Raw genomic sequence first — 23047 nt, 5'->3', positions numbered from 1 at the left:
CCTTTTATTTTAAATTGGTTCGTCCAAAAGTGCACAATTGAAAATATTGATTTTTTAATAAAAAAGAAAGAAAAGAAAATACAACGGACTCCTGAAGCAAAGATTTGCAATTTACATTTGGATACGGTTCAGAGAAAACAAAATCCGCAGGGTTTTAAAATAATTAAAAAAGAAACAACCAGCATACACATTAGTTTTACTACCATGAAAGAAGCCAGGTCCCTGTTTGAGCTCCTCCTTTAACGTGTGTGCTAATGAATGACAACATTGGTGCATGAAAATGGGTTGCATGCCTGCCCGCCTGGCTTTTGCTAAAGAGGGATCTGCACATTGATTTTTATTCATTCGATGAATGTAAAAGCTTACAAAACAGAGCAGCTACTGGTCAATGTACCTGGTATCAAGCTTGATGATGTGAACTGTCACAACATTAAAAAATAATAATCAGAAAAGCAAAACTGGCATAGTGGTGGTTAGAATGTCAGCTGAGGACTAGCAAGAACTAGGTTCAAATCCATACTAAGCCCTGAAATACTGTAATACATAAGTACACTGTAATACATAAGTACCCTTTGACAGTGCACCACCATCCTTCAGCCTAAACTACCTTGCAGGATTGTTGTGAGGATAAAAGGAGAGGGACAAGAGAACCATGTACATCTTCCTGGGCTCTTTAGAGGAAGAGTGGTATGAGAAGTGTAATAAATAATCATGCAGTGTGTGGGTATCAGTAGATCAGCTTTAGAATTTCATATCTGGTTATGCACCGATTCTGCTCACCGACAGCAGGCACAGTTCACTGTAAAGCTCCAACTGGAAATTACAGACAATTTCTACACAGGACAGAATTTGTAAGAAGGTGGCTTGGGAGATTTCCTGCCCGTTAACACACAAGAGACACAGATACACAACCCCAGATCTCTTCTCCTCATTCTCAAAGACGCCGCATTAAAATTATGTGCAGATCGCGCACAATCTCTCCCTAGAGGGCCCCCTATTTGCATTACGATACGGGGGTGCCCATTCTGCGAGGCTATCCAGGCTGGACTGCGCCTGTTCTCTGCGTTGCAGCCGCTACACGCGCTTCAGAGCCTGCCCTGCCAGTGGCTCCTGTGTCACCTTAACAGCCTCCCCCCCCCATTACCTCTCCCCACCATTCGCAAAACCCTCCCGTTATATCTCCGACTCCGCTCTTCACTGACATCACACACAAAGCAGGAGCCATCCTACAGCGCTGGGCGGCTCCCCGCGCAATCCTCACTCCCCGTTGCCTGAGCCAAAAAGAAAAAACCAAACGCGGGGGGGGGGGGCTGCGCGTGTGTCGAAGCCGAGAGCAGCCGGTCGTCGTCGCCGTGGCCTCGCGACAACCCCTTCCGCGACTCCAGCCCGGGCCGATCCAAGCCCGCATGCAACGCGCCGCTCCTGCCCTCCCCACGATTTCACGGGCCGAGGAGATGCAAAATAAAACAATAAGTAAGCAGATCGCCGCGGCTGCAGCGACAGCGACAGCCGTTCCCTTGCTCGTGTTGCAAACAGCGGCTCGCAGGAGCAGCAACTTACTGGTTTCTGCCAGGCGCGAGTCTCTCTCCCCGGCTCCCTCGCGCGCAGCTGCTCGGCTCGTGCTGCTGTCCCTGCACGCGCCGCCTCGGAAGAGCTGCCCTTGGCTGACGGCTGAAGCAGCAGCAGCGCGCAGGGTGGAGGGAGGGGAGCAGCGGCGGCAGCTGGTTGGGGCGCGGAGGCGCCTCTCATCCGACTCAAGAGGCGGCCGCGGCACCTGTGACCGCCTGTCACCCATAGCACCCGCCCCTCCGTGCTGCCGCCGCCTCCTCCTCCTCACGTCGCCCCCTGACGGGAAAATGCTGCCTCTTCCAGCACGACGCCAGCCAAGCGAGGACGAAAGGGAGGCAGCCAGCAGCAAGCGGGCGACGGTGAGTGGCTCTTCCAGCCCCGTCAGCAGCAGCTTTGGCACCGCCAGCCCGAAGGGACCCGGAAGACTTCCCGCTCAGAGGCTTGCCTGAGCAGGTTGAGCCTCTTTTCTGGGCTCCCCCCACCCACAAAGCAGCTGCCGCCTCTGAGGGGCGACGCGAGGTCCTGCGTGTGTGTCAGGGGCTACCTGGGCAGCGGGCAAGGGGCGCAGCGCGGCAATGCGTCCGTGGGCAAATGGGATGGTGTCATTGGCCACGCAGCTGTGGGCTAGCGACGTTATTCGTTCCTGGCGAATGGTAAATCCATGCACTTGTGGGCAATGCGACAGTAAGGGCAAAACCTGCCACCTACCTCTAGGAGTGAGCAGTTGTGGCCTTGCTAAGAAGGGTATCAGAAGCATAGAATTGTAGAGTTGGAAGGAGACCCCTGAGGGTCATCTAGTAAAATCCCTTGCAATGCTGGAACCTCAACTAAAGCTTCCATGACAGTTGGCCACCCATCTTGTAGGGCCTACATGTTGCGCAGGTTAGGTGAAATCTGTCTTCTGGATTTTCTGCACATCTGATAAGATCTGAATCAGTGGATTTCTTAGGTTTCATAAGCCCATCCATTCTGCCATTTGCTATTTGATAGCATTGAACAACTATAACCAGATGTTGACGAACTACAATTCCCATCAGCCCCAGCAAGCATGGCCCATGACCAGGAATGATAGAGTTCAGCAACATGTGGGGGGCAAAGGTTCCTCACACCTTGCTCCTAGGCTTATATGCTACACAATAAGCAAAGTGTCTAGAACAATACAGTACACTCATAAAACAGCAAAAAATATTTAGCATCTTGACAATAATACACAATAAACAATAGTTGTGCTATAGCACAGAAAAGCTCTGTTCTGAGGCATCTGAACAACGTTCTAGTTGTACTTGCTTAACAGTATTTGGCCAAAACTTAGACATAGACACAATAAATGCCCTCTGTCTTGTTCTCAAGGTGAACATATGTGAAACCTTTTTAACAGTGCTACTCTGACTTGAACGTAAACATCAAGCAGATATTATTGCTATTATTTATTGCATTTATTAACCACTTTTTACTAAAATGTTTCGAAGTGTCTTGCAGTACCACAAAATACATCTAAAATCAGTTAAAAATCAGGTAACAATGAGAACAAAGTACAATAGACAACATTCCTATAAAGTGCTTATCCAGTCATACTATAAAAAGGGCAAATATAAATGGGGCAAGGCAATCCCTTAAGCTGTTGAGGGGTCTATATACCAACAGGTAATATGTAATGAAGTATAGTATTTGAAATTGCTTGATGGGTGACATGTAATTGTGCTTACTGCTTCACACAAGAAGCATGAGATTTTTTTATTGGTGCCCTCTTAAAATGACCAAGAGATGTGAGGTTAATGTCTGATGTTTTACATTTTTCATGTGCTGTAAGCCGCCCAGAGTGGTCGGGGAAACGGACATACCGCTTCCTGTTCTGCAGAAGTCTCTTCTTCTGCAGTGATGCAAATTGCAAATTAAAATGGATTAGAGGGAGGGAAAGTTTAGTAAACCTGCTTGTCCTGACACATTATCCCACGACAATTTAAGGATTCCTTCTAGCTGACTCCTGACAATCAAACAGGAATCACAGTCATACTGGAGACTTAGCTTTAAGCATCTTGCTACCGCCCTGTTTCTCCATTTGTATTTGTGTGTGTGAAGCACCTTGAGCCTTTGCACCGACAGTATAAAAATAACCAAAAATGAATAAATAAATAATGGCATGACCCCAGCCATCATTATTTATTTATCAACTTTGCTTTTACTGGGTGCTATTACCAGATGTTGCAAAAAAAGAAAGGAAAAGACTACTTCATGAATTACAATTTCCACCCACACAATCTCCAATATAAGGGGGCGGCGAGAAATGCTTATACACTGTGATATTTTAAGTGCGAATGGGGTTTTGTTTTTTGTCTCTTTGCTGCCTCTATATACAGATCAAGCACTTGAGAAAGCTCTGGCTGTCCACTCAGTGAACTCATGGCAAATCCTCGAAAAGACCTTCAGTGTTATTTGCTCTGTTAAACCCACAGAGCCTAGGGCTTGGCGATCAGAAGGGTGGTGGTTCGAATCCCCGTGATGTGGTGAGCTCCTGTTGTTCGGTCCCAGCTCTTGCCAACCTAGCAGTTTGAAAGCATGTCAAAGTGCAAGTAGATAAATAGGTACCGCTCCAGCGGGAAGGTAAATGGCATTTCCGTGTGCTGCTCTGGTTCACCAGAAGTGACTTAGTCATGCTGGCCACATGCTGTACGCTGGCTCCCTCGGCCAGTAAAGTGAGATGAGCGCCGTGACCCAGGATTCGTCCGCGACTAGACCTAACGGTCAGGGGTCCCTTTACCTACCTACCTTCCTTCCTTCCTTCTTCAGGTTTCATACCCAGAGCCAGTGGCATAGCATGGGCAGGGCCACGGGGTGGTTGCCCTGTACACAAAATTCTTAGGGGAGCATATTTTCAAAGAAAGAAAGAAAGAAGTAATAATAAATAAAAATAGTGTTCCTTCCTCCTCGCAGAGAAAATCTCCCAATGTTTATGTGGGTGAACTGAGGAGTGGATTTGATGGCCAGTTGCTAGGACACCCTCTGTAGGGCTTTAGAAAGATACCTGTTCCCGACCAATTCTCTGTCCCACTCTCTGCTGGGCTGTTCACTCACGGGGGCTGCCACATGAGTAGGTCAAGCTGTTGCCCCTTCATTCCAACTATTGGTGGGCAGTGCCAAGGATACTTGCCTTGTTTTGGGTGCTGGCCACCCACGCAATGCCACTGCCCAGAGCCAAAATCAGCATCCAGCCTTCTTGGGCAGCTGGCAGGGCCTATTATTGCCCTGAGTCCTCTTAAAAATGTTTTCTGTGCCTGGAACTCTCAGTGGAGCTGGACAGCTGAGTCAAACCACCATTTTAATTTCCCACAGTGCCCCAGAAGGACACTACTGGGGGGAGCATTATAGGAAATCAAAATGGTGTTTAGACCCAGGAACCTGGTATTGTTTTCCGTGCTGCCCACCTGCTGTCACCAGGTAAGGCTTCCGGGGCCCACCAGGATCCTTCTCAAACCTGCAGCTGGCCCTGATTGTGCCCTTACACAATTTTCATACAATGGGCTCAGGAATCTTGCTCAGGAACAGCAGTTTAGAAATGACAATGGTTCTCTCAAGTAGGTCTCTTTAACAAAGGTCTAACTCAGGGGTCAGCAACCTTTTTCAGCCGTGGGCCGGTCCACCGTCCATCAGACCATGTGGTGGGCCAGGCTATATTGGGGAGGGGGGAATGAACGAATTCCTATACCCCACAAATTACCCAGAGATACATTCTAAATAAAAGCACACATTCTACACATGTAAAAAAACACCAGGCAAGCCCCACAAAAACCCAGAGATGCATTTTAGATAAAGGACACATTCTACTCATGTAAAAACCATGCTGATTCCCAGACCGTCTGTGGGCCGGTTTGAGAAGGCAGTTGGGCCACATCCGGCCCACGGACCTTAGGTTGCCTACCCCTGGTCTAACTGCTGCTTTCTAGTATGTTTTTGGCTTGTATTGTGGGCAAATGTAGCTCAACAAAAGATATGGCAGGGAAACAGTACTGATGGGGAATTTTAAAACACATTCTCTGTGTTTATTGGAGGCACGCTTTATGAAAAGGCATTCACAAGAGTAATGTAGTTAATGCTGAATCAAGGTTTTGACACATGCGATTCTATAAACATTCTTGTCTCTATGGATATATTTCAGATATATGTCCAAGCCTCCCCCCGCCTTCAAATGCCAAACAAAGGAAATGGCCTGTCAATTTAAGGGGAATAACAATGGTTTTAACTGAACGCTAAAGAACAACAAGAACAGTTGTTGGCAATCTAGCTGGTCAGTGGATAGGAAATCTATAAATAATGTTAGAAACTTTTACAAGTACCATGGATACTTCTAAACCCAGCATTGTTTCTTTCCTTCCAATGACATCCTTTCAGAAGTTTCTGTTGGCAGTCACTTGGACTTAACAGTACACTTTTGACAGTTTTATTAAAGGCTCGCTTTTCAAAATATGTTACATTTGGCACTGATGATAGCCTAGTATCAAATGTAAATGGATTGCAAATATGAAATATGTTACAGACCTTACTTAGACCAACGCATTTTTGATAAATATTTTCACATAATGTATGTATGCCAAGTGCAAACCTTAAGCACAAGCACACATGCACATATACACCTTACAGACATAAAAACAGATTTTAAATAGGAAGATGCCTTATTCCAAATCTAGCTTAACATTGTCTACACTGACTGGCAGTGGCTCTCCAGGGCTTCTGGGGAGATATGACAGCCATCTTCAAATATCTCAAGGGCTGTCACATTGAAGATGGAGCAAGCTTGTTTTCTCTTGTTCTGGAGAGTAGACTCGAACCAATGGCTACAAGTTACAATAAAGAGATTCCAACTAAACATATGGAAAAACGTTCTGACAGTAAGACCTGTTTGTCAGTGGAATGGTCTCCCTTGGGAAGTTGTGGACTCTCCTTCCTTGGAGGTTTTTAAGCAGATGGATGGCCATCTGTCATGGATGCTTTAGCTGAGATTCCTGCATTGCAGGGGGTTGGACTAGATGACCCTTGGGATCCCTTCCAACTCTACAATTCTATGAAAGACTCTTTCTCACCACTACTTGGAGATGTTGGGTATTGAACCTGGGACCTTCTGCATTCAAAGCAGATGTTATATCACAGAGCTATGACCCTTCCCTAAACATACACATGTACATAAAACTTTACATCCCCTAATTTATATATATATATATATATATATATATATATATATATATATATATCTCAAAAAATACAGATTATAAAAAACAACAGTATAACATGTCCCGTTAATATAAAATACACTGGAAAATAAATTATGGTCTTCTAAAATCAGTTCAAACATGTAATACATATTAGGTGCCAAAATGCCCAGCCATCTAACAGCTTAAACCACAGCCTGTAAAAATCTTTCCTTCTAAAAGGGAAAGATTAACAACGCCCCCAAAATACATATTGGGCTTTGATCTTCCTGGAGCAGCCACCAAGAATTCCTCTCTACATGATCTAGTTGTTTTCAGCTGCTGCACAGCTGATAAAACTTTAAGGAAATAGGTTCCTGAATTCATATTGATATGATGTAAGGGAGGAGTCAGCTAGTGAATGTTGAGTTTCAGTCAGTAATGATGTTAGAGGTTAAAGGAAAAGAACCTTAAATTGTGCCCGGAGGGTAAAAGTATGGTATTGCAGATAAAGAGGCATGAATGTTATCTTTTTTCAGGTACTTTCCCTTGTCTAAAGACAGTATGCTGTACTTGGTGCCACCTTGAGCTTGCAAATAATCAAAGAACAATTCATCTCTATAATACAAATTCCTTCGTTTCCAGCTAGGGAAATCAGAGAACTTAAGTTGTATGCAAATAATTTTATTGACACACTGTGCTTTACCAGAAATATCAGCAAGCAGATGCATGAGTGCCTCACACTTCCAGTTTATGTACTTTAACAGGGGAAATATGCAAGCTTCAGACTATACGCTTGCCAACTTTGCCGTGCAACTTCCAGAGCAGACATTACTGTGGAGATATAATACATGGAAACTTGAGACACACACTTTGAAATGTTTGTGGTTCCAATAAAACCTACTACCATTTATTTTAAAAAGCCATTTCTGCATATTATAGTACTTGAAAAATGCTCATTACATTGAGAATAATGGTGGTCTTCAGCTCATCAGTGCTTCTATAATTACCACTCTTGCAGCACCATAAGAGAACTTAAAGTTCCGTGAAAATTAAATAGGTTTTGTAGCCAGTTTAAATTTGCATTGTAGAGGGCATGCCCTGTAAAGCATATTGCAGTTGCCCAGCCTTATAAGGTAACAAAGCAGTGATTACTGGGGCCACATCTGATAAAAGGGGTTGTAGGCATCATTCTCATAAGATGGAGTTGATTGTTTGGTCTTGGCAGATCCTCAAAAGCTCTCTGCTCTAAATTTCTGCCAAAAGGTTGGGCGATCTAGCCAGATCCCACAAAAGGAGAGAGGAATCTGAAAACATGCTGTGAAACAGCCCATGCAGGAGATAGGAAATGACTACTGCCTCTAATAAAGAGTTACACATTGTGGTCATAATTTGTCATCAGGCCTAGCAAAGTTCTTCTCTAGTAAAAGGTTTCATAGCACATTTGAGGCTCACCTCTCTTTTGGTATCTGTTTCTACCTTCTTTGGGTCATCTGCCCGTCATTCAGTCTACTCTACACAGCCCAGACCAAGCAAGCAAGCAAAGAGCAAGAGGAAAGCAGTTTAGTGATCAGATAACTTGCGCATGACTCAAGACCAAGAGTGATATTGACTCATAATTTTTTTATCTGGCACCTGGAAATCTAAGCTCTGCTTGTGAAACAAGTCAAACTGGGCACTGTAGGGGGAAGACGAAAATTCACCAGGGTTCCATCCAGATTTGACCTGGTGAAAAATTCTTTATCATCCTCAGTTATAGCAACCCTGAGCATGAGAACACCTGAGTTTCCTAAAGGAAATTGCATTGGGATATGGCTTAGAAGCTAACTGGGAGGGAAATGTTATTAATTGTTGACCAAGCAGTGTTGAACACTGGCATACGTAGATTGTACGTAAAAGTTGTTATCATTTATCTGAGTGGGAAGTATGTTCCACTGCTTTTCAAAATGAGAAAATTCTAATCTGGATTTCATCTACATTCTTTTAATTTTTGAAATTATTAAATGTGAGTCCAAATAAATGTGGTTAGTTCTGATTATGGTAGTGGGGAACTCTCACAGAGGGATATTAAACTGAATACCTAGAGCACAGCTTGAAAATTTTCTTGGCAGACTATAAACCCAGTTTTAGAATCTCATTATATTGCCATTGATCTCCTGAGACTTTAGTTTTCAGTGATATTATCTTCCTTTTTGTTTCCACAGAGATGGAAGAAGGAGGAAATTTGTAGCTTGCCCAAAAGGAAACTGGCTTTTCTTTTCACATTCAGAGCAACTTAAATGAAAAATATGTTACTGTACAAACATTCTGGCACATTAAATTCTTGGACTTTACCCAGCTGCGGTGTTATATTGCCCCTTTGCAAGTAATAGTGCAAGTTGACATGCTGCTTCCTGAACAGCTTTCCATTGCAGGGCAAATAGGTGTGGGATGGTTTGGAGGAGTAGCTTCAAGCAAATGTTGTTCAAAGTAAATGGTTCTGTTGCAGAAGTGATCCTTGGCTTTATACGTGCAGTTCTCTTCTGGAATGTAATCACGATTTCCAGAGAATGTGAATGCCCTAAGAATCAACTGCATCCAGAGACCTAGGCTGTTTCTCTCGCTGCTTTTACAATCACTCTGCTTCCAGAATCTCTTGTATGCATAACAACTACCAAACTCCAAATTGTTTTGGTCCAAAATGAGGAATTAACTTGTAGTGACATTTATCACTAAGCAATTCCAGCTCAAGATTTATTTATTTTTCTGCTTGGCGACTATGTCAATGAAAGAAAAATGTGCACACTGTCTTCCTGTGAAAGCAACGGTCAGTTGTGTTTTCCTGCAAATACATATACTGGGGAAGCCAAAGCACACTGGACTGTTTATGGGGGCTCATCCACGCTTATCTTGCTCCACATTTGTAGGCACAGGTCTGGGCTTTGCAGGCCATTTCCAACAGCTTTTGTCTTTGCCCTGGCACTTTTCTGGTGAAAACCCACTCTCTACTGTTGAATCGGAGCAAATGGCAATCCATGGAAAACCTGAATTGCCATTTGTTTTGATTCAGCAGTAGAGAGTGGGTTTTCCTGGGGAAAGCGATGGGACCGAAAAAATAAAAAAGCACTTGGACACCGACTGGGAAAGTGTGGACCTGTGCCTAGAAAATGTGGAACAAAAGTGGGGGATGAGCCCTAGGATGTGGGTCAAACTCAAATAGTAGTTTTCTTGGGAAATGGAATAGATTTGTTTTACTTTTACATGCAGATCCAATTATCGTATTTGGAATTGGGAATACTGTTTTGCCAGGGTAGATTGGGCGGTCCTCATTTTAGGGTGTGGGTTACCTCTGCTTTCGCTGTAACCTATAGTATCTGCATGTGTATTGCTACATTTTTGCCCTAGAGGCACCTTTAACATCTTGGCTCCTGCACTTATGGCACAGTGTAGATTCTGAATGGTGTGGATTAATCAGCAGTGTTGTGGAGTAGATAGTCTCTCCTTGCCCTTCTTGCCAGCAGTATTAAGAACATAAGAAGAGCCTGCTGGATCAGGTCCATGACCCATCTAGTCCAGCATCATGGTCTCATAGTAGCCAGCGAGATGCCTGTGGGAAGCCTGCAAGCAGGACGCAAGCACATGAGCAGTCCCCATCCCTGCAGTTTCTAGCAACTGGTATTCAGACATATACTGCCTCCAACCAGGGAGACAGAGCATAGCCATCAGGCTAGTAGGCACTGGTAGACCTATCCTCCATGAATTTGTCTGATCTTTTAAAGTCAACCAAGTTAGTGCTATTACTGTCTCCTGGGAGAGCAAGCTCCATTGTTTAACTCTGCGCTGCATCTGATTACTATTCATTGGAGCCTTGGTGTGCTTTGCCTATCATGCTACATTCCCAGCTTGATTCTGCCTATAACTAGCATTCCAAGTTGATACTCACTTCCACAAAAATGACTGACCGCATAAGTCATAAGACCAGGGCTAGATTAACCGTTAAGCAAAACAAGCACGTGCTTCGGGCTTCAAGGGAAGTGGGGCACCACAGAAACTACAGAAGGTTAGTTTTGAGGATCTGATCAAGTACTTTGCAATTAGAAAAAGTAGGAGGAAATGTTTCAGATATTAATACAGTGGAAGTATGCAAAAACAAACATCGTTTTCCATTTTACTGTGCCTAGGTTTCGTTTCATTTCAAAAAATAGAATTTTATTAATATTTTATTAATAATGTTAATGTTTTATTAGTGTTTAAATTTTGAATTAGATGTGATATATGGGGGCAACAAAACCTTTTAAATGCTTAGGGTACTATTTAAGTGCATAAGATGTACTATTTTTGTACATCTTCAAGGAATGTTTGATGCAAGGTTGTTGATTCCTCCCCCAACTCTGCATAAAGGAACAGATCCTTTTACTGAGACACAAGCTAGGAACGCCATTACAAGTCCCTCTTATATTGGATGGCTCACAGGAGAACTTTATAAACAGTAAACAGACTATTTTCCTTTGGTTAAGTTTTGAAAGCACCATTTTTAAAAATGCACTCATCTTTAATATGCTGGGGGCCCAGTTCTACAAGGTGTTGAGAGGAACTTTCAGTATCAACTGATTTCATGGGTAAATTGAAAGCACTTGGTATCTGGAATGAATAATGGGGCTCTTTGCTGTCTTTAATTTGGAATAAAAATATTCTTGGGGTTTAGCCCACAATTATTTATATTAGCTCATTTTTGCTTTCATTGTAAAAACGTAAGAGGAAGCCATTCATGACTTCCAACTCTCTTAATACAGCAGGCAATTCCAGATCTTCATTGCCTGAGTCGGTGAACTTTTTAAAGAGCTTCCCAAATTCTTGCGGCATCACAGCGAAGGGTGGTTTTACAAACTATTATTGTTATTATTTTTATCCTCCTCCTCCTGCTTGTCAGACATCACAGAGCAAACATGGATTTGCACAGCCCAGAGAAGATGACATAGCTGCTTTATTGGTTCGCTTCTCTTCCATTGTTCTCTGCTGAAGCCAGCAGAGCAGCTTCTGCCCTACATTCCTGGGAAGTGAATAATATCAACGGAGATTATCATTACCCTCTAGTACCACATCTATTACTAACAGGCCATTATAAAGATTGAGTATAACCTAATTAGGAAATGCTGTAGTCAGCTGGGTGTGGATGTGGGCCGGTGAAGAATCGTTTTACATGTGCTTTGTTTGTTATATATATAAAAGGGTGTTCACAGAGGATACAGGAAAGGTACCTAATGCGGTTCTCAGTGCTGAGCTCAGATTTCACAATCAGGTCTCACATTCCTCATATGAGCGGAGGCTGAGCCAAGGCCAGGGCTGAAGTTTCTGCTGTCTGAAGCCTGACGCTGTAAACGCTGCACAAACACAGAGCCTGTGTGAACCAAATTTGGCTATGTGCTTATTTGTTTTAAATTAAGGCATATTAATGGGTAGATTCCAAAGTTTACTGTATGAAGCAGGAGGTACCCTCCATAGGGACACGACCTCCATCATCTACAATTCCATCTGGACTGTCTCAGGGAATCCAGGCGAGAGCAAATGTTTGTTATCCTTACAGAAGGTGAAAAGTTGTCAATTTTCCCACCATTTCTGCTAGGAGGTAAGGCCCGTGATTGGTTGCCTAACACTCTGATAGCCAGTACCAATCATATTCTGATGAAATTAATAAGAACATGAAACTTACCTCACACTCAAGGGTTGACTGAGAGATGGCCTTGAAAGATGCTTGAATTTCCCTAGCTCGTTGGTACCCATAGGGAACCATCAACCATGGCTGCCTTTCACACCACTGCCAGTTTCTCATACAAATTGCTGCCTAATTCCAACTGGCAAATCATTTCATGGCCTTCATAAACATGTAACCGCAGCATTAATAGACTTTATAAAATAACTGAATAAACCCCAATGGAAGGCCCCTATGGATGGGCCTTAAGTGCTGGAACTTTGTCAGTGGTATTTATTAATTTAATTTACATATTAAATTTCTATACCACCCTTAGTTCAAAGATCATAGGGCAGTTAACAGCATAAAAATGTAGTAGCAGCCTGTTGTATGAGGATCAAGGACAAACTAAACATTACATGCAAATCGATGCAACAAAGTCCCAACAGGTGTTTCTGTGTGTTTCTTTGAGTGGAGGAATGACATTGGTGCATATCCCAAAAGTGTCCCGGAAAAACCAGGACATTTTTCCTGCAAGAGCATGGCAGCCATTTGGGATGCTGTGATTTCACACTGAGATATTGCCTTGAAGAAAGCTCTTTTTGGAAGGCGACGATCTCACGCAATGCCCCAAAACACACATTTTGGGGTGCTGTGAGAGCACAGCCCTGAAAATAGCTTGTTTGTAGGACTCCATGATCACATGATTTATTCAGCAACATGGATGGGAAGACACACATCCCCGTTTTGGGACTCAGCATGTTGGAGGGTATGTTGGTGTCCCACTGGCTGATTTTCCATCCCAATTTGTTCTCAATTTCTTCCCCTGCATCACCTTAACTGGATTAAATCTGTGAATGTACCCTTATAAATAAATATCTGGAAACCTATGGAGAAGAAAGCAGCTTGGAGGCAACTGGAAATAGGAAAATAACTCATGAAGGGGATTCATCTTCCTTGCTGCTCCCTCATTTTTTCGGCCTGCAAATACTCCTTTATATCAAGCCCAGGGATAAGTTTTGGAAGCCTTGGTAAAGCAGTCCACTGGAACTGTGGGCCCACTCTACTGGCAAGCAGCCCAGCAGGGGCACTGAATGGAGCTCTGGGTCTACATTTTCCCTCAATTTACCTTATCAGGATCTGCCTCACAGCCCAAATTTGATGGGTGGGCAGGGCTGCCCAGTGGTCAGTCAGCTGACATTACAAATGATATCGGGGCATTTGGTGCTTTGAAGTTCTGCAAACTCTTTTGCAGTGGGGGGGGGCAGAAAATGCAGTGAACTTTTTAACCAGTTGGCTGCTACTGTTAAGGGCAACTCAGAATGCAAGAAAATACCAAGATATATGCAAATCTAGATGATACCATGGCTAGTTAAAAAGTTGGCAGCTCTGTTCTTTTCCTCATCACACATGTCTTTTTGCTTGCACATCTCCGTCCCCCCCCCCCACACTTGGTCTTTGTTATCTTTGCCTAGGATACAGTGCTCTGATTTCTGACAGTGTCACAAGCCATGACATATGGCACTATAAAGGTGCCTATGCTTTGTTTAAGAGACTGGGCTGGCAGGAAGCCGTCTTGTGATTTGCAAATTAGAAGGGTGTGCCACTTACAGAAAGGTGTGTGTATGTTTATTTATAGAGGAGGCTCCCGCCAAACTAGGTAGTACTGCATGTGGCAGAGACACTGAGCAGAGAGCACAAATCATCTGAACCTTTTCAGTTCTGATCGTGTATGCTCTGATTATTGACGGCCTTCATCTGGAAAGTCAGCCTGAAACAGATGTGCCTGTCTGTAGTCAGCAAACCCTCTTTGTCTATCACTCCCCAGTGCTCAGCCCCATATAGGTTCGCCAATATATCAACACAGCAAGCCATGCTTTGATCACTGTGTGGAAAGCTCCCTGTCCAGGTGTTTGATGGATGGAGTGCAAGCAGGTCATTTCAGTCACTTCGTATCACCAACAACAAATCTGGTTCTGGAAAGGCAGCTCCAAAGCTCAGCTGAACTTGAGTAGTTTTGTGTTCTATTAAAAAAACCCCAACCTTAGCATGGATATTTTTGAAACAACACACACTGCAGTTCCCAGTCAAAGGTACAGTGGTACCTCAGGTTACATATGCTTCAGGTTACATACGCTTCAGGTTACAGACTCTGCTAACCCAGAAATAGTGCTTCAGGTTAAGAACTTTGCTTCAGGATGAGAACAGAAATCGTGCTCCGGCGGCGTGGCAGCAGCGGGAGGCCCCATTAGCTAAAGTGGTGCTTCAGGTTAAGAACAGTTTCAGGTTAAGAATGGACCTCCAGAACAAATTAAGTACTTAACCACTGTACTAGTGCAGTATTACATAGCCATATAGTAGATGGGGAGACATCATTTGTGAGTTCATACAGGCACTGTCCAATTGGTACCCTAACATGCACACTCAGTTTCTGAGTACTGTATTTTTCCGTCTATAAGACGTCCCCATGTATAAGACGTCCCCTATTTTGGGGGACTCCGATTTAAGAAAATGGGGGGGAGATACTATCTGTGTATAAGACGAGCCCATATTTTAAACATTATTTTAGAGTAAAAAAACATAGTCTTATACACAGAAAGTACAGTTTGTCTAGATAGGTGTTCTGGTGAGATCAGTGTTCCTCATGCATGCGATTTTTTTGCACCATCTGCATGGCGTTGTCAGCATGAAAATGCCAGCCGGCATTATTTCCCTGATTTAATCCTGCTTTACCCTTTCCAGTGAAAATCCCACAAGAAACCTGTTGCCAGTGACCCATTTACAATATCTCAGTTACCCATTTGCACATTTTTGTTTGTTTGTTTATATTAAATTTGTATACTGCCCTTCATCCATATATCTCAGGGCAGTTCACAACATAAAAATACAATATAAAAACACAAATTAACCCCCACATCTATTGTCTTAGTTCCTGTGGCATCAACTGGGACAGAGGGGGGGGGGATAGTAGGATCTGTCAGAGGAGGAAGAGGAGGAGGAGAAGGCAGAGGCTGGAAGTGGGAAAGTTCAAGTGGTGACTTGGGAGAGGGTTCCACCTCACTGTTGCTGGACAGCACAGAAGAGGGAGGAGGAGCCACCTGAGTCAGTCTCCACTCAAACCTCTGAGAGCAAAGTTTCCACGGTAGCCAGGGAAATGAAGCTGGCGAGCTGGCAGGGCCAGCTGAATTAGAGACAGAAGGAGAGGCCAAGGGTTGGATTCAGGTCCTCTTGCCAAGGAGGTGCCACTGTCTGCACCAATGCAGACAGACTCAGCCATGCATATTCCCATAGGAGTACACACTTGGGAGCACAGTGTTCTCAATGGGGATAAGAACCATATAGGTGAATGGCCGCACCCTGTTCTTGAAAGGTGGAGTGGGAGAGGTGTGTCAGGTTCTGGGACATCTCAGCTACTTCTTAGCCAGGTACCTTCTCTGTCATAGATTAATCCTGTACTCTGAGGTAATGCTGAGACTGTGCTGATTTCCTGAATAAGACTTTCAGGCTTCCTCAAGCAGAGGAACCATTCTCTGTCTATCCTAAAGCAGAACCCCAGGTGCAGATGCACTGAGAGCCTAAATAGTGATGTCAGGTTAAGAAAGGCTCTTTACCAACTAGAGGCTCAAAAGTGAGCCCTTCTAAACACCAAATCCAGTTCTGGCTTTGAAGAACGCTGTGCATGTGACCACAGTGCTCCTGGGAGGAAAAATTAATTATTTTAGAAAATGCCTACCTTGCATTTCGATTCTCAAAAAAAGCTCCCAACACAAACATACGATTAAAAACAATGAGATAAAAACTGGAATAATTAAATAATTAAAACAGCAGCTAGAATGAGGCATAAAGCTGGTTCAGTTTAAAGATACTTTGTCACAACAAGAGATTAAAACATACTAAAGGTGCAGATTTCTTTTTTTTTTAAAGCCTTTGCAACCCTGCTAAGAACATCAGAAAAGTCTGATGCATCAGGCTCCACATCCATGCTCTCCAGCAGTCTGTTCTCACAGTAGCCAACCAGATGCCAGTGGAAAACCTTCAAGCAGACCCTGAGCACAACAGGGCTTTCCCCAGCTGTGATTCCCAACAACTGGTTTCAAACTCAAGAGGGAGGGGGCCAACCAATCAGGAAGAAGTTCCAGAATCTCTTGCATTACCAAGAAGGTTCCCTTTGGTGTCCTCACCAAATGCACCTTCAAAGATGGAGCCACAGGTGTTGAATGAAATGCACAGTCAGGTTCCTGTGGGAGTAGGGGGCCCTTCAGATAACCTGGTCTCAAGCCATTTAGGGGTTTAGCAATAATAGCCAGCAGCTCTTGGGATTTTGCCCTTATATGAATCAGAAGCCAATACAAACCAAGTCGGTGTGATATGTTCTGAGAAGCAAACACTAAAAGCCATTCTGGATGCTGCATTTGGACCAGATGCAATATGAAGATAAAAATATGGACTTACCTTACCTGCCCGTTGAAAAGATTGTTAAGGTAGGATGTGAAACATTTTCAATACTCAACAGTACTATACGAGTGCTCAGTATCATTATGTCTTAATCCCATGCAATAAATGAGTAGTGTCTGTGCATTTATTGTACTCTAAGCTGATTGCCTGGAAAGGGTTTTTCTCTAGTGTTCTTAAGAGGCTTATCTCCGTTGTAACCATCTGATGTCTCTAAAAGGCCAACCCTTACCTGGAAGTAACTCGCACTGAGTTCTATTGGACTTGCTCCTCAGTAAGTATGCAGAGGGTTGTTTGCAGCCTAGACTGCCTATCTTTGCTGATGCCCATCTTAGTGGTATGGTAGGGCAGGAATACATATTTTAGCAGGAAGCGCATGAGTGAAAGGGATTTGCACTAATCCTCAAGTATTAGTCATGCCTCTATATGATATAATATGCATTGCTTAATTGACCACAAAGCATCTCGTTTGGGGCCTGGAACTGTTAATGCCAGGCATTCCCTTAAATGTGGTTTGCTGTTAAGCTATTAACTTTAACAGTGACGTCTCTGAAGCAAAATAGCTCAGACGAGAGAAAGAGAATGTTAATCAATGCTGTTTGTTTAGACTCAGCAATGCTGAGCATCTCGAGTTCTGAAGTTCTTGAAAATGTTGTTTGCTGTAACTGCATCAGGATAAATGTAACAGCCAAGGATTATTGGTGAGTTCAATGGAACTCTTGGGTTTATGATGTCCCTGGAATATTTCAGGATTTGTGTTTCTTTTAAATATATGTGGGTACAATGAGCCTTATTGTTTTTCCAGTGTGGTGTAGTGGTTAAGAGCGGTAGTCACGTAATCTGGGAAACCGGGTTCGTGTCTCCGCTCCTCCACATGCAGCTGCTGGGTGACCTTGGGCCAGTCACACTTCTGTGAAGTCTCTCAGCCCCACTCACCTCACAGAGTGTTTGTTGTGGGGGAGGAAGGGAAAGGAGAATGTTAGCCGCTTTGAGACTCCTGAAGGGGAGTGAAAGGCGGGATATCAAATCCAAACTCTTCTTCTTCTTCTTCTTCTTTCCAGACTGCATGTGATGCACCTTATGTTTGTACAAAAGTGATGGACAGCTGCCTGATATGTGTGACCTCAAATACCACTTGGATCTGGTCCCATGTTTACCACACTATTTCAGCCGTCACCAACCTGGTGCTGTTCATATATTTTGGACTACAACTTCCATCAGCCCCAGTCAGCATGTGCTGCTCAGGCCTGGTGGGAGTTGTAGACCAAAACATCTGGAGAGCACCAGGCTGGTGAAGGATGCCCTGTTTGCACTTCATGTAGAGCGATCCTATGCATGTTTAGGAAGTGAGTCCTACTGAGCTCACTGGGACTAGCTCCAAGATAAAAGTGTGCATAGTAACCCTAGTCCCATTCCAATGACAGATTCCTGGCTTATGATGTAGATAGAGCTCAGCCACCACATCCCTGCCATTTATAATGGAAGTGAAAAATATTTTTCTTTCTTGAGTAAAATCTGTTTGTTTAGGTGCAGAAATACTTGAAGACTGACTCACTTCCATCTTGCTGCAGTCGGTATGTTAATCTGCTGGACCAGAAATTCTAATACTTAATTCTAAGACAGGCAACCTTAAGGATTCAAGAAAGCTTTGCTTCTCATATATAAAAAAAGTGGGCTGGCTGCATTTTGAAGGGCTGAGACTATCACACCCAGTACAGCTGTCTGTTCCTTTCTGTAATCTTCATTCATTATTTCCCTGCCCCAGTCCATTTGATGTTCAGCAGCACTTAGTGCCATTTCTCTTTGTTCCTTTTTTGTTAATGCCTCTTCTTTTTGGCATCAGTGATTCTACCCAAACTTCTTACCATTGTATTATGTCAATGAAGTACTTCTTTGTGGTCCTGTCTAGACTGGGTAAACAAAACTGCTTGGGTTCACATAATATCTCATGTCCAATGAGGGCATCCTAATTTTTGTGGTGTTTTGTGAATCTGGTGGCTAATTAGATTGCATTTAGTTTATTTAATTTAATCCACCTGCTCTTGCATCAGCTTTTTAAAAAGATGAACCCTTAAGAGTAGTTACACACATTATAATATCTATATGATAATGGCTATTTCTTTATAATGTGAACGTGTGAAAGTTCTTGCATCAATTGCTATGTGATAATTGGCTTTCATCACCTACAAACTGCTAATCTGCTGAGTGGAGCTGGTAAAATTCCCTCCTCCATCCATGTTGACTCCTATTGATGGATGTTTGTGCTCTCTGGCTATGTTCATGTATCTAAGATAAGAGCACAACTACACAATTCACCAGCAAATGTACAAAGCATGATAGGTACTCATCACAACCAAATTATACGGCTTTCTGCATATGATTAATCTCATCTGTTGAAAGAGTTCTGTGATGCTGATAATAAATACAGCAGAATTCAAATGTCCAAAGCTCTTTATATGCATTGCCTTGGTAATTCTTGCAACATCCTCATAAGGGAAGCCAGGTAAGACTCTGGTCTGAAGGTAAAGATGAACAAAACTTGGTCAGTGACAGGATAGAGGATGGTCTGGTAACCCCATGCATGCTACCTTAAGTTTGACTGAAGAAACATGAGATGCAAATGTAATAAATAAATAAACAAACACAATAATAACTGATTGCCAGACTGCTGGTCTGGCAGGAGTGGAGGCAGTAATATATTCATTTATTTAAGGAATTTTTATCCTAGGTGAAAAGGCTTTCAGGGTGACTTACACAAGCACAATAAAAACAAGACAGTCCCTGCTTTCAGCTGGGTGGAATGGATGTTGGTGACAGCAGAGAAAGGGAGAATCCTACTGGATTTGCCTAAAGCCACCTAACAAGTTCATGGCTAAGAGGAGGTGCTTCCCATCTCACTGTGTACACACTTAGCCATGATCCCACACTTCCTCTCACTTATTAAAAATGGTTGCTAAGAATATTTAATCCAATAATCCTAAACTGGAATTAAACAAAACAAAACTACTTTGGGCTGTTGGAATATTTAAACTGTGTCTCCACCTATGCTCAACCTGTATATCAGTAAATACATGCAAATCTTACAAAACACCTATAAGCCTCCTGCCACCTTCTTCCACAAGGAAAGGACCTGCACCCTTGTAACCTTGCACTATTCCAAGAGAAGTACTCACTGCTCGAAGAGCACAACAATATTGTTACATGCCACCCACCTCTGAGTGATGTGAGATTCTAGGCGTTCCAAGTGCTTACTGAGGGTTCGGGTTTCCTTCAAAAATTGGGCACAGCAGAAACTGTGGTGTCGTTATGATATATGGTTTTATTTACACACATATATATACACACAACCTGCACCTAGCTGGAGGGATTGCAGAGCAATCACATCCCATGAGATCTGGCTTCCCCCTTAAGGACAACATTGAACTCAAAAGACAGTCACCCTGTGTGTCTCTTTGTTCCAGCCTGTCATCCCCAGCTCTCATGAAGTTCTGCCTCTCCTCCTTCTTGGTGCTAACCAACTCCAAGGACTTCCTCCCTGCCTATAGCATTCAGAGTTGGAACCCTAATCTTAGCCTTTGCCTCTGTCCACTAGCACCCAGCAAAGAAGGGGTCCTACTCCACTCCCCTTTGCCTGGCAGTCTTGCCCTCTGATGGTTTCTTTGGTGGGCCATGAAGTGTAGGTGGGTTCCCAAGAGGGAAGACACAGTGATAACAGCAAGAACCTTTATTGAACTACATAACTGGGAAACCGAGGCAAAGCAACTGCTTAGATACATTTCTGAAAGCCTTGGCCACTCCCACTCCCAACGTGATTGGCTGTCTAAACTTCCAAACTGCAAATCACGACTCAAAGTTCGAGGGCCAATGGCAGAGGCCTAAATCTGGAAATGTTCTGTGATTGGACATCATGTATCGAATCAGAACACAGGAGCTCAGAATCCTTAGTCCAGACTCAAGCTCAGGCAAACACAGACCACTAAATACGTAACAGGCCAGCCATTTGATCCCCTATGGGACAGCTGCATATTTCTGCATTGCAGGGGGCTGGACCAGAAGATCCTCAGGGTCCCCTTCCAACTCTACAATTATCCAGCTAGCTCTGCCAAGCTGGCTTAGCTTGTTAGCATAATTAAATCCAGAGAGTTTCTGTGTTTAATCAAACCTAGATTAATTCTAACTTTTACTAAATCCAGGAATTATGGGGAGGATCTGGCACCCAGAAATTTAGGGAAACATGGCCCCCCACAAACCCATAACATTATTGTGCCATGATACTGCAAGACAACAGAAAAGGCTTTTCAGAAATTAGCCTCCACATGTTCAGTGACTGCATAGAAGGGAAGTGTGTCCATTGGCCCCACCCCTTTCCCAAACATGTTGATGCCCACTGGCTGTTTCCCTTGGCCTTCAGCAAAGGTTGAAAGGAAGGATTCAATGTGTTTAGGATCCCCTTCAAACCTTCACTTGATGTGCAGAAGTCAGGTAGGACAGAGCCACTTGATTTCCCCTCTGCACCTTCACCAAACTCAGTTGAATACTTGAAGGGTAATTTCTGAAGAGAACTAAATAGCATTCTCACAGGAGCCTGTGCATGAGGGAGGGAGGTGAAATAAAGAATTCATTATTGTCCCTAAAAACAGAAAATAGTCCTCCCTGAACTCAATTTGGGGTACCTGTAGCCTATAGTTTCATATTACTTTATGACTTATACTGGCGAGGGAATTAAAAATGAGTCAGAAATGTATCATATTTCATGAGAATGTCCAGTAAACAGTGATTCATGGCATCCAGTAATATATCTACATTGGTCAGGAATATTCACTTTATGTGAATTTGGACCGCTGAGCTGTAAAATATCACCAAATACATGGTTAAAGAATACTATCCCCTGATATTGGGATTCTGGGTTTTTTAAACATTGTTTTTTTGTACCTTTTATTTCAGAAAGCATTGGAACTTTTATTCCTCTCTGTGCATAATCTAAAGAGTGAGGTGAAGGTTAGACAATTTTCATGCTTACAAGTCACATAGCCATTCACACGTTCATAATACAGTAGCTCAGACAAGTGTAATTGGAAATTTAATAGGTAAGACAGTGTTGCTATTGGTCATAATGGTTGCATGTTCACATTGCCAAAGGAACACTCCAGAAATGTGGTGTGTGTTCAGAAAAGGGTCACAAAGCAGAGGTGTTCTGAAATCTAGGACATCCATGATTTATTTATTCATTTCATTTGTATCTGTGTCTTCATGAGAGAATGGAAAGTGGCCTACATAAGGTTCCCACATGGCCTCTGTTCAAACACTAACCAGATAGAGCAAGGCTGCTGAACCCTGTGCCTTCAGGCCACGCTCTGGAACCATTGTGCTTTGCAGAGCTACCTTTCTGTTTCTGAATTGTTTTGGATAAAGGAGCAAACCTTTGATACACTTGCAATTCCATTTGCAGAGACATACTTGTAGGAATGGCGACAGAATGCGTCCTTTTAGTTTCAAATTGACTGGGTTCATCAAATTGTAGAGCTGAAAGAGATCTTGGAGGTCAGTGCAGGATCCCTGATAAATGGTTGTCCCAATTCTTTTTAAATACCTCCAGCAAAGGAGGGCCTAACACTTCCTGAAGCAGCTTGCTTTACTATTGAACAACTATTGAACAACTCATGCCATTAGGAAGTTTCTCCTATGTTTAGCCAAAGTATGCTTCCCTGCAACTTTCACTCATAAGGTTTTATCCAAGTTCAACTCCAAGTAGACTCTAAATTGGCTATGTCCATTATTTCCAGTGGGTCAGCTTTGAGTATGACTCACAGTGGATATAGCCTGTTCTCTGAAGGAACAGAGAACAAGTCTGCTCCATCTTCTGTGTGACAGCCACTTAGATATTTCAAGCCAACTATCATGTCTCTGCTTAATCTTCTGTTCTCCCTAGGCTAAACATATCTTTCAGCCACTCTTCATATGATCTGGTTTCCATGCCCTTCACAATCCTGGTTACCGTCCTCTGGACATTCTCCAGTATGCCAATGTCCTCCTTAAAACGGAGCACCTAGTACTGGACACATTGCTCCAAATGCAGCCTGACCAGCTCAGAATACAGTGGAACTATGACTTCTTGTGATCTGGACACTATGCTTTTGTTGATGCAGCCTAAGCCATACCACACATTTAAAGTTGGAAA

At 43.3% G+C, this 23047-nt stretch overlaps 1 protein-coding gene and 1 long non-coding RNA gene across 2 annotated transcripts in view; one reads left to right on the top strand and one right to left on the bottom strand.

Annotated features, from left to right (window-relative positions):
* CDC42EP3 (CDC42 effector protein 3) overlaps positions 1–1922 on the bottom strand; it is a 30565-nt gene extending 28643 nt beyond the window's left edge. The window contains exon 1 of the mRNA XM_083496978.1: positions 1561–1922. The gene's annotated coding sequence lies outside the window, so the exon portion shown is untranslated. The remainder of the gene's footprint in view (positions 1–1560) is intronic.
* Positions 1827–10857, top strand: LOC310704047. Its single transcript, XR_014524520.1, has 3 exons — positions 1827–1928; positions 3927–4073; positions 8954–10857. It is a non-coding gene; the product is annotated as an uncharacterized lncRNA (long non-coding RNA).
* Positions 10858–23047: the final 12190 nt, after the last annotated feature.

This window comes from Podarcis liolepis (genome assembly GCF_965112155.1).
Source record: "Podarcis liolepis genome assembly, chromosome: 3".
NCBI lineage: Eukaryota > Metazoa > Chordata > Lepidosauria > Squamata > Lacertidae > Podarcis > Podarcis liolepis.
Note: the sequence above shows the minus strand (reverse complement) of the source record. Positions and strands in the feature narration are given on the sequence as shown.